Below are 12,597 nucleotides of genomic sequence, written 5' to 3' on the forward strand. Positions count from 1 at the left end.
TTACTTGATCATTCGATCTTAAAAATTTTGGTTATTCATGTCTGCTATGATTGTAGAGTCACATGTATAGGCATTAACATTTTTGTCCTGCAAAATATAATGTCGTCCTAAATTAGAAAGCAAGAGTCATATATTCAACAACATTTTTAGTAACCAAGTTAAAGAAGATTTGTATACTATTCGTTTATAAGCAATTCAAATAAGTGTGTGGGGGACCGATTTATTTTATTTGCTGTAGAATTTGAAAATAAGCATGTCACATGCAGAGACTAACCTAATATGGGATATAACCATTTAAGAAAGCTGGCTGCTAAGATTAGTTCTATAACTTCAAGTCTGACTGTTGGAATGGCGAAACTGATGGATTTTAACTTAGTGCTCATGGCTGCAGTGCTTTGTACGTATCTTACTACTTCCTCTAATCTCTCTTTCTCTCTCAATATTATATGCTGTTTACTCTTAACTTTTGAACTAAAGAAGGTTTATATTCCATCAAATTTCAAAGTTATATAAAAATTTAGTGATAAATTGCAACGAATGCAGAGTATTTTATTGACATTTAGACGTTACTTTGTTTAGTTTCCGTACTGTATCTTTGGACGACAACTGAAGCGGAGGATCTCTATGTTAACACGACCATTCTCGATAGTGCAATCGCTAAAGGAGCAGGTGACAAAATGTTTAGAACATTTTGTTCCTCATTTATATTTAAACATTATCTTAACTTTTGTAGTTTGGAGATATTGTCTTTGGTTTTTCCGCTGATTGTGTTAATGTTTATTTATATAGTATGCTTGGATGGAAGTGCACCTGCATACCACTTTTATCCAGGAACTGGCTCTGGAGTTCATAGTTGGCTCATTCACCTTCAGGTTAATTAATTAGGCATGCACAAATTATAATTTTTTTTTTTAATTTAAATTTTGGCTGATCTTCAACTCTGAGTTTTCTGGGTGGAGGGTGGTGTGAAACCACTTCCGACTGCAAATATCGTGCACACACGGACTTATCTTCGAATAATGCACCAATTGTAGCTCATTTTAGTGGAGTCCTAAGCAATGATCCTCAACTAAATCCAGGTGGTTAAATAGGTTATGTGTATTTATCATTTTCTTTTCCTTCTATAAGATATTGTGGGCTTGTGACACTGAAAACTAATGAAAATATTTTTATTTTTTTTTGAATTTAGATTTTTACAATTGGAACCTATTCAAGATCAGATATTGTGATGAGTCTTCATATACTGGCGATATTAAAAAAGTTGATCCAGTATGTCAAAAAATCCTTTCATTAATTGTGTTAGAATTCTTTGTCGATGTAACTTTCTAACTAGAAATGTCAACAAATTTCAGGATACAAACCTACATTATAGAGGAGCAAGAATTTTTGAGGCAATCATGGAGGAATTACTATACAGTAAAGGGATGATATATGCTCAAAATGTCCGTCTCAATTAAAATCATAGTCCTCTTATTTGTTAATATTTAAGTGGCTGAAATATAATAAAATTTTAAAATTTGACGACAGGCCATCCTTGGTGGAACTTCAGCGGGAGGGTTGGGTGCAATACTACATTGTGATAAATTCAAACTTTTTTTCCAATTGATGACTGTTAGAGTGAAGTGCATTTCTGATGCTGGTTTTTTTGTGAATGTGTAAGTTCATGATTTATGAAAAATTAATTTTTTAAGAGTGTGTTCTCTCTTTTTTAACTAATTTTTGGTTGAATTTGTGCAGAAAAACTATAACTGGGGAGCCACAAATTCAAGAGTATTACAAGAGAGTTGTTGCTTTGCATGTAAGAACCATATAATTAATTAGTAGATATTTTCTCTATTGTTATTTTTTATTGCTTTTTATTTGAACATTAACTTTCTGTTGCATAACCCTGAGGGGTAGCCGAGATGTTAAAACCACTGAGGACAAAGTCCTCAAGGTCCCAGGTTCGAGCTTCCCCCAGGGCCATTGGAGGCATTGAAAAATGGTCGCGCACCCAGGGCCCTGTGGAATAGTCGGGCCCGCATGCGGGCACCGGACACCACAGTTAAAAAAAAAAAAAAACTTTCTGTTGCATTATTTTGCATATACCTATTGTATATAAACATTAATTATTGACTCTCTTTTGGGTATACTTTAGGGATCTACCAAGAACCTACCACTCTCTTGCACCTTGAGCTTAGACGACCCAAGTTTGGTAAGAGAAATATTTTTTATGGAATAAAAAATAAAATTAGCCAACATAGTATTTCTCATTAATATACAATTCAATTTTGGCAGTGCTTCTTCCCTCAGTATGCAGCACAACATATTTGCACACCCCTTTTCATCATTAATTCAGCCTACGATTCTTTTCAGGTTCAAATATTTTTTTCATATATAAGCTATATATTTAATTTATATCCTTTATTTCCGTTCTTATATTCTAAATGTTTTTGCTTTTTGAATTTTGATTCTTGAAAATTAGATAAACCACAGTTTGGTTCCTCCAGAAGCTGGCCCTCAACATGTTTGGGATTATTGCAAGGGAAATTTAAATTATTGTTCACCTAATCAACTGCAAACTATCCAAGGTACTGGACAATTATGGGGTTTCTTTATTTAATGTGACAATTCCTCTCTCTAACACTCTCTCTAACTTGCTTTTCAATATTTTTGTTTCAGATTTTAGGTTGACATTTTTAGAGGCATTAAACGAACTAGGACCAAGTACATCAAGAGGATATTTCATTTCCTCTTGCCATTCCCACCATGGCATTGAAATACAAAGCTATTGGTCCTACAATAACTCTCCAACATTAGCTAACAAGGTCACTTTTTTTTCACACTATAATTTTTAGATTTCCTTATGTTGTTATTTGACATTATTTGATGGTAACTTATAGTAACGCAGACAATTGCTGAAGCTGTTGGAGACTGGTTTTTGATAGGAGTGAGTTTCAAGAGGTTTATTGTCCCTATCCTTGTGGCGAATCTTGCCATTAGATATGCTGATATTGTACTTCTTCTCTTTTTCTTTTTTGAGCAAAAAAGTAGTATTGAATTTAGATGTGTTAGCCAACCTACGCTTGTGATAGGTTAAGATTGTTCTTCAAACGTTAATATACATTGTTGCAAATTGGAATTTATTTTTTTTTACCTCGAACATGTTATAATTAAGCCCTTATATGAATCTATGGCTAGATATTTTTAAGCTCATGAAATATACACGTATTAGAATACAATTCCTTGCCATTAACTTTGATTGAGAAGACTCTTATATATCAATTAAGTGACTACTGACTTTGATTTTGAAATTAAGTGTAACTGTTGATGATTTGATTAAGTTACTATTGCATATTTTTTAGCATAAAAAGTTAGCTTAATTTTAGGATAAATCTACTTTTTTGAATTCAAATTTCAGTTAGATTTTTTAGGTTTGTTGAGATATTTTAGTTTTTTTTGAATTCTTGTTATGCAGATTTTTCTGCAGATTATATTCCTAATTGGCTATTTAAAACTTTGTTATGCTTAATAAAATTATTGAGAGACTTTTTCAATCAATACTTTAAATTATTTTGCTGCCCCATCTTTTAAAAAATCAACAGCGGTATCACAGCTTCATTGATCTTACGGGATCTGTGAGTTCTTCCAAAAAAACCTATTTTCAATTCATTTTTAACCAATATCAATTTTTAAACCTATTTTCAAACATGACAAGCAGCAGTCTCTGTTTGAATGTCTCACAAACTTTCATCAGTAAAAACTATCAGATTTAGTCAGCGAAAATGAAATCAAATCTTGAAGCCTATGATTTATGGGAAGTTGTAATGGAAGATAGACCATGTACAAAGCCAAAACTGTGATTCAAAATTCAATTGCAGATTTAATCTTTTCTAAAATCATTGAATGTGAGACAGCAAAAGAAGCTTGGAAAAAGCTTAAAAAGGAGTACCAAGGAAATGATCGAGTTAGACAAATGTTGATTTTAAATTTGGAAAGGAATTTTGAATCTCTTAGGATGCAAGAAGACGAGACTATCACTAGGTATTCTGATCGGATTTCTTCTATTGTTAATAGAATTAGGTTGTTTGGCGAGGATTTTAAAGATGACAGAATAGTTTAAAAAATTCTTGTGATGGTTCCAGAGAGATTTGAATCCAAAATTTCCTCTCTAAAAGAGTCTAAAAATCTCTCTACCATCTCTGTTGCAGAATTAATGAGTGCTCTTCAAGCACAAGAACAAAGAATAGCATTTAGATAAGAAATGATTACTGAAGGTGCTTTTTATGCATAAAACAAAAAAGAAAAGGTCAATTATCCTCTTTGCAAATACTGCAAAAAGAAAACACACATAGAAAGATTTTGTTGGTGGGGACATGATGCAATATGTGGTATTTGCAAACAAACAGGCCATGTTACAAATGTGTGTAAGTTCAAAGACGCTCAACACAATCCTCAAGCTGTCACGATCCGAATTTTTCACCTTCGGTGGTCGTGATGGCACCTACTAATGAGAGCTAGGCAAGCCAATCCTTAACTACCTACTTCATTATCAAATTACTTCTTTTAACAATTAAAAGGAGATAACATGAAAATCTACGGAATTTTAAATAATTAAGCGGAAGGTAACAATTAAACATCTGAAATCTGCGAATAATACAGTTACTTAAGTTTCAACCACACAAAACCTGGTGTCACAGTGTCACAGACGGTCTAAGATTTTCTACATACAAAGTCTGAAGAAATAATAATATGCCGCTTCTGAATAAAAAGAAAATGAAATAGAAAGTAGGTATAGAGGGTGGCGCAGGGCCTGCGGATGCCTGCAGGTCTACCTTGGATCTCCGCGTGGACTAAAAGTAACCCCCAAACTACGGTCCAAAAGCTGCTTCGGGATTTGCACATAGTGTAGAGTGTAGTATCAGCACAACCGACCCCATGTGCCGGTAAGTGCCTAGCCTAACCTCGGCGAAGTAGTGACGAGGCTAGGACCAGACTACCAAATAAACTAGTGCAATTTAGCTATATACAGCAGTAAATAAGTACAGAAAGAAACAGTCATATACAGTCAAGTATGGGAGGAGAAAGCATGCTGCAGGGAAACATCGAATATTAACAGAAGAGCAACAAATAAATATGAGGATCGCCACAGTTCAATTTAAAATAGGAAGGGCAAATCATGCTGCGGGGTACAACAAGTATCAACAGGAAATCAGCAATTCAGTGTAGAGAAACTGTAACACAGTAATCAATAAAAATTAGGAATCAAAGACAAGTGCACGACATCACCCTTCATGCTTTTACTCTCTCTCACCAAAATAATATACGGCATCACCCTTCGTGCTTTAACACTCTCTCACCAAAACAATGCACGGCATCACCCTTCGTGCTTTACGCTCTTCCTCACCCAAACAATAATCACAAGGCAAATAGGGTAAGGGAATCTATAACATCGAAATGAAATCAAGTAACAACAGAAAATCAGTAAATAAACGTAAAGGACAACATAACTCAATTATCAGCAAGAATCAAGTAAATCAAAGACAAGTGCACGGCATCACCCTTTGTGCTTTTATTCTCCTCCTCACCATAAGAATCGATATAAATTGCACGGAATCACCCTTAGTGCTTTTACTCTCATCCTCACCATAAAATAAATATAATAGGTACGGAATGGTACATCGTGCGGTACGACATCACCCTTTGTGCTTTACACTCTTTCCACACAAAAGAAACAATGCACGGCATCACCCTTCGCACTTTAACTCTCTTCCTCACCCAAACAACAATCACAAACAATAGGGCAAGGAAATAAAGGAAATTTGTAATAAGAATCCCAGCAAGGGAGCAACAAGTCCACAATTAAATTCCGGCAAGGTAACAACATCAAAAATATCCACATCCCGTTAAGGGAGATAACAAATAAATCAATAATAGCCCGCCAAGGGTGACAACATAATGGTCTCTTCGCTTTCTCACTTTTACTTCACAATTCACTTCACAACTCGAGCCAATGCTCTAGAGGTTCAATTATCACTTATACCTTCACAACTCATTTCACAACCCGAGCCAATGCTTTAAAAGTTCATTTGTCATTTACACTTTAACAATTCGTTATACAACTTGTGTCAACGCTCCTCAATGATCATGGGTCACAATTCTTGTCACAAACTTTATACAACAATTAGAAATTTTCACCAAGGCATGAATAATACAACGAACTCATGAAAATCATAATATAAGACTCACGGTCATGCTTGACACCAACGTATAGATACTCGTCACCATGCCTATACGTCGTACTGAACAATTACCACATGAAAATAGGACTCAGCTCCTAATCCCTCAAGTAAGGTTAGACCAAACACTTACCTCGAACTTCCACGGCCAACTCAAACCTCAAACATTGCTTTTCCTTTCAAATTTAGCTCCAACCCAATCGAATCTATGCATAATTGACTTTATAACATCAATAAATGTTAAACAATCCAATTCCAATACTTAATTATAGCTTTCTAATCATTCTTGCCAAAATTCCAAAAATCGACCCGGGCCCACTTGGTCAAAACACGAGGTTCGGACCAAAACACGATTACCCATTCACCCACGAGCCCGAATATAAAATTTGTTTTCAGATCCGACCCCAAAACGAGGTCTAAATCACAATTAATCAAAAAGCCCTAATTCTACCTAAATCACTAATTTTCTACCCTTAATCACATGTTTTAGGCCTAGAAATCTAATAGGTGTTGATAAAAATGGAAGAAAACAAGTTAAAGATTACTTACCCAAGAGATTATGGTGAATAAATGCTTCAAAAATCACCTAAGAGTTTTGGAGAAGAAGTGGTTTGTGAATTTTTTTATAAAATCCCGAAAGTGTTCTGTTTTTGGCTTTAAAATCCACTGGGCGAAAATGCCTTCGCGATCGCGACAGACCCTTTCGCATTCGCGATGGGTCAGGCTGGTTAAGCCTTCGCGTTCACGTAAATGGGCTCGCGTTCGCGGAGAAGGATCCCCTCGAGCCCTCGCATTCACATCCAATGGGTCGCGTTCGTGTAGGGTAATTACCCCACCCCTCCCAGGCCCATTTGGCCTTCGCGTTCGCGTGGCTAGGACCGCGTTCGCGAAGGGATATCCCCCCAAAGCCTCACGTTCGCGTAGAAGTAAATTCCTTCAGCAACAATTAACCTATCGCGTTCGCGTGGGTACTCCCGCGAACGCGAAGAAGGAAATACCATAAACCCAACAGCTCGAAACCTGCAATTTTTCTTAAGTCTGAAACCTTCCGAAACACACCCGAACCCTCAGGGCTCTTAACTAAACATACGTACTAACTCAACAACATCATACGAACTTACCCGTGCGATCAAATCGCCAAAATAACCTCAATAACAATGAATTAAACCTAAAAATCAAAGGATTTTTGTCAAACTTCATAAAACATCAACTTTAGCAATTTAAGTCCGAATCACGTCAAATGACATCCGTTTTTCACCAAATTTTACAAAAATATCTTAAATCATATATAAGACCTATACCAGGCGTCGGAACCAAAATACGGGCCAGATAGAATGATGTTGAATCAAATTTAATTTTTCAAATTTCTTTAAACGATTTCAGAAAATAATTTTCTTTAAAAATTCATTTCTCGTGCTTGGACCTCCGAAATCGATTCCGAGCATACGCCCAAGTCCCATATTTTCCTACGGACCCTCCGGGACCGTCGAATCACGGGTCCGAAATGTTGACCGAAGTCAAATTAGCTCATTTTATAATCAAAACTTATTATTTTTCACAGATTTTTATATTTAGGCTTTTCGGCTACACGCCTGGACTGCGCACGCAAATCGAGGTGATGCTAAATAAGGTTTTCAAGGCCTCCGAACATAGAATTTTATTTTAAAACAAGTTATGACCTTTCATTTTAGAAGAAGGAAGTACCTGAGTCGGGGAAAAGATGGGGATAACGGTTCCGCATATCGGACTCGGACTCCCAGGCCGATGCCTCAGGAGGTTGACCTCTCCACTGAACACGAATAGAAGGAAAACTCTTCGACCTCAACAGACGAACCTGCCGGTCTAGAATAGCCATCGACTCCTCCACGTAAGACATGTCCTTGTCCAACTGGACAGTGTTGAAATCTAACACGTGAAATGGATCGCCGTGATATTTTCGAAGCATGGACACATAAAACACTGGATGTACAGCTGATAAGCTCGGCGACAATACAAGTCTGTAAGCCACCTCTCCCACTCGATCAAGAATCTCAAACGGACCGATGAACCTAGGGCTAAGCTTGCCCTTCTTCCCAAATCTCATCACGCCCTTCATAGGCGACACTAGAAGCAAAACCCGCTCACCGACCATAAAAGCCACATCACGAACCTTGCGGTCTGCATAACTCTTTTGCCTAGACTGAGTTGTACGAAGCCTATCCTGAATAATCCTGGCCTTGTCCAAGGCCTCCTGAACCAGATCTGTACCCAACAATCGAGCCTCTCCCAGCTCAAACCATCCAACTGGAGATCTACACTGCCTACCATATAAAGCCTCATAAGGAGCCATCTGGATACTCGACTGGTAGTTGTTGTTGTAGGCAAACTCTGCTAAAGGCAAAAACTGATTCCACGAGCCTTCAAAGTCAATGACACAAGCTCGGAGCATATCCTCTAAGATCTGAATAGTCCGCTTGGACTGCCCGTCCATTTGAGGATGAAATGATGTGCTCAACTTAACCTGTGTGCCCAACTCTCGCTGAACTTCTCTCCAGAAGTGCGAGGTAAACTGTGTACCTCAGTCTGAAATGATGGACACGGGCACACCATGAAGGCAAACAATCTCCTGGATATAGATCTCAGCTAACCTCTCAGATGAATAAGAGACTGCCATGGGAATGAAATGCGCTGACTTGGTTAGCCTATCAACAATGACCCATACTGCGTCGAACTTCCTCCAAGTCTGTGGGAGTCCAACAACGAAATCCATAGTGATCCACTCCCACTTCCACTCGGGAAGCTCAATCCTCTGAAATAAACCACCAGGACTCCGATGCTAATACTTAACATGCTGACAATTCAAACACCGAGCCACATATGCAACAATATCCTTCTTCATTCTACACCACTAATAATGCCTCCGCAAATCCTGATACATCTTCCCGGCGCTCGGATGAATAGAGTACCGGGAGCTATAGGCCTCTTCTAAGATAAACTCTTGGAGCCCATCCATATTAGGCACACAAACTCGACCCTGCAATCTCAAAACTCCATCATCATCTAAGGTAACCTGCTTGGCACCTCCGTGCTGCACCATGTCTCTCAGGACACGCAAATGGGGATCATCATACCGCTGATCACGGATACGCTCCAATAATGAAGAACGAGCAACTATGCAAGCTAACACCCGACTAGGCTCAGAAACATCCAACCTCATGAACTAATTGGCCAAAGCCTGAACATCCAAAGCAAGCGGTCTCTCACTGACCGGAATATAAGCAAGACTGCCATACTGGCTGACTTCCTACTCAAGGCATCGACCACCACATTGGTCTTCCCCGGATGATATAAGATAGTGATATCATAATCTTTCAACAACTCCAACCACCTCCTCTGCCTCAAATTCAACTCTTTTTGCTTGAACAAATACTGAAGACTCTTGTGATCCGTGAACACCTCACATGCCACGCCATACAGATAATGCCTCCAAATTTTCAATGCCTGAACAAAGGCTTCCAACTCTAAATCATGAACTGGATAGTTTTTCTCATGAATCTTCAACTGCCACGAAGCATAGGCAATGACCTTGCCATCATGCATCAACACTGCACCGAGCCACAAAAGAGATGCATCACAATAAACTGTATAAGGCCTGAACCTGTGGGCAAAACCAAGACCGGTGCCGTAGTCTGAGCTGTCTTGAGCTTCTGAAAGCTCGCTTCACACTCGTCCGGCCATTTAAACTGGGCACCCTTCTGGGTCAACCTGGTCATTCGGGCTGCGATAGATGAGAACCCTTCCATGAATCGACGATAGTAGCCTGCCAATCCCAAGAAACTCCGAATCTCTACAGCTGATGCTGGTCTAGGCCAGTTCTCGACCGCCTCAATATTTTTCGGATCAACTTGAATACCCTCTGCTGATACAATATGACCCAAAAATGCAATTGAACTCAACCAGAACTCACACTTCAAAAATTTAGCATACAACTGACTATCCCTCAAAGTCTGAAGCACCACTCTGAGATGCTGCTCATGCTCTTCCCGGTTGCGGGAATATATCAAAATATCATCAATGAAAACTATCATGAACGAGTCTAAATAAGGCCTGAACACTCGGTTCATCAAGTCCATAAAAGCTGTTGAGGAATTTGTCAACCCGAATGACATAACCAAGAACTCATAATTCCCGTACCGAGTGCGGAATGCTGTCTTAGGGACATCGGATGCCCTAATCCTCAAATTGTGGTAGCCAGATCTCAAGTCAATCTTTGAAAATACCTTGGCACTCTGAAGCTGATCAAACAAATAATCAATCCTCGACAATGGATACTTATTCTTGATTGTAACCTTATTCAATTATCGGTAATCAATACACATTCTCATCGACCAATCATTCTTCTTAACAAATAGCACTGGTGCACCCCAAGGCGAAACACTAGGTCTAATGAAACCCTTCTCAAGCAAGTCTTGCAACTGCTCCTTCAACTCTTTCAACTCCAGTGGGGCCATACGAAACGACGGGATAGAAATGGGCTGAGTGCCCAGAGCCAAATCAATGCAAAATTCAATATCCCTATCGGGTGGCATAACCGGCAGGTCTGAAGGGAAAATATCAGGAAACTTACGAACAACTGGCACAGAATCAATAGAAGGGACCTCAGCACTAGAATCACAAACATATGCCAAATAGGCCAAACACCCTTTCTCGACCATACGCCGAGCCTTCACATACGAAATAACACTGCGGGTAGAATGCCTAGGAGTCCCTCTCCACTCTAAATGGGGCAAATCCGGTAAGGCTAAGGTCATAGTCTTGGCATGACAGTCCAAGATAGTGTGGTAAGGTGATAACCAGTCCATCCCTAATATAACATCGAAATTGACTATGTCTAGAAGCAACAAATCTACTCGAGCCTCAAAACCTCCAATCACCACTATACATGAACAATGGACGCGATCCACCATAATAGAATCACCCATCGACGTAGGCACATAAACAGGGGCACTCAAAGAATAACTATGCATGACTAGATATGGCACAAAATAAACCAAAGCTTCTTTGCTACAAACAAGAACAACGCATGTACCTCCACCTATAATACTTCTACATCCACCTCTATCATCTCTACCTCCACCTCTAATACCGCTACCTCCACCTCGAGCTAACTGAGCGGGCTGGACGAGTCACTCAATGAAACTCCTCACTCTCTCTCACAGTGGGAAGTATGATAATAACATGACGAGCCAAGTCGATGAATCTGATCTCGTACTGCGTAATAGTCACATAACCCTGTTGGAGATGCACAAACTGCCTTCAATAGACCTCTCTCTAAGTGACGGGGAGAAACTTCTCTAGAAATAGCTGTGTGAACTGTTCCCAAGTCAAGGCTGGCAATCCGTCTGGTCTAGCCAAGCAATAATCCCTCCACCAAGTCTTGGTAGATCCAAACAAACGAAATGTAGCAAAATCAACCCCATTGGTCTCCATGATCCCCATGTTCCTGAGAACCTCATGACAGCAGTCTAGAAAATCTTAGGGATCCTCAGAAGATGCACCGCTGAAAGTAGTACTGAAGAGCTTGGTGGAACCTATCCAACTTCGCAAAGCCTCCGAAGACGTAGCTGATCTATCACCGGTCTATGCTTCTGTTTGTTTGAAGAAGCGGTACGTGACCTCTCCATTCACGAAAGGACAAGAGTAGAGGTTTTAATTTAGCATTGAGAGAACAAAATCGCACGACAGGGAAGACTAGAAGTGAAACTTTTCCTAACTCTATAGACTCTGGGGATAAATACAGACGTCTTCGTACCGATCCCTCATACTCTACTAAGCGTGTCTGTGAACTGTGAGACCTATGTAACCTAGAGCTATGATACCAACTTTTCACAACTCGGATTTCGCACCCTCGGGGGTCGTGATGGCGCCTACTAGTGAGAGCTAGACAAGACAATCCTTAACTACTTACTTCATTATCAAATTACTACTTTTAACAATTAAAAGGCGATAACATGAAAATATGCGGAATTTTAAATAATTAAGTGGAAGGTAACAATTAAATATCTAAAATTTGCGAATAATACAGTTACTTAAGTCTCAACCACCCAAAACCTGGTGTCACAGTGTCACAGACGGTCTAAGGTTTTCTACTTACAAAGTCTGAAGAAATAATTATACACTGCTTCTGAATAAAAAGAAATGAAATAGGAAGTAGGGATAGAGGGAGACACCAGGGCCTGCAGACGCCTGCAGGTCTACCTTGGATCTCCGCGAGGACTGAAGGTAGCCCCCCCACTACGGTCCAAAAACTGCTTTGGGATCTGCACATAGTGTAGAGTGTAGTATCAGCATAACCGACCTCATGTGTTGGTAAGTGCCTACCCTAACCTCGGCGAAGTAG

At 39.3% G+C, this 12,597-nt stretch overlaps 1 pseudogene; it reads left to right on the plus strand.

Annotated features, from left to right (window-relative positions):
- The first annotated feature begins 286 nt into the window (after positions 1–286).
- Positions 287–3,066, plus strand: LOC104245820 (pectin acetylesterase 8-like; annotated as a pseudogene).
- Positions 3,067–12,597: the final 9,531 nt, after the last annotated feature.

The sequence above is a fragment of the Nicotiana sylvestris genome, chromosome 12 (assembly GCF_000393655.2).
Source record: "Nicotiana sylvestris chromosome 12, ASM39365v2, whole genome shotgun sequence".
Lineage (NCBI taxonomy): Eukaryota > Viridiplantae > Streptophyta > Magnoliopsida > Solanales > Solanaceae > Nicotiana > Nicotiana sylvestris.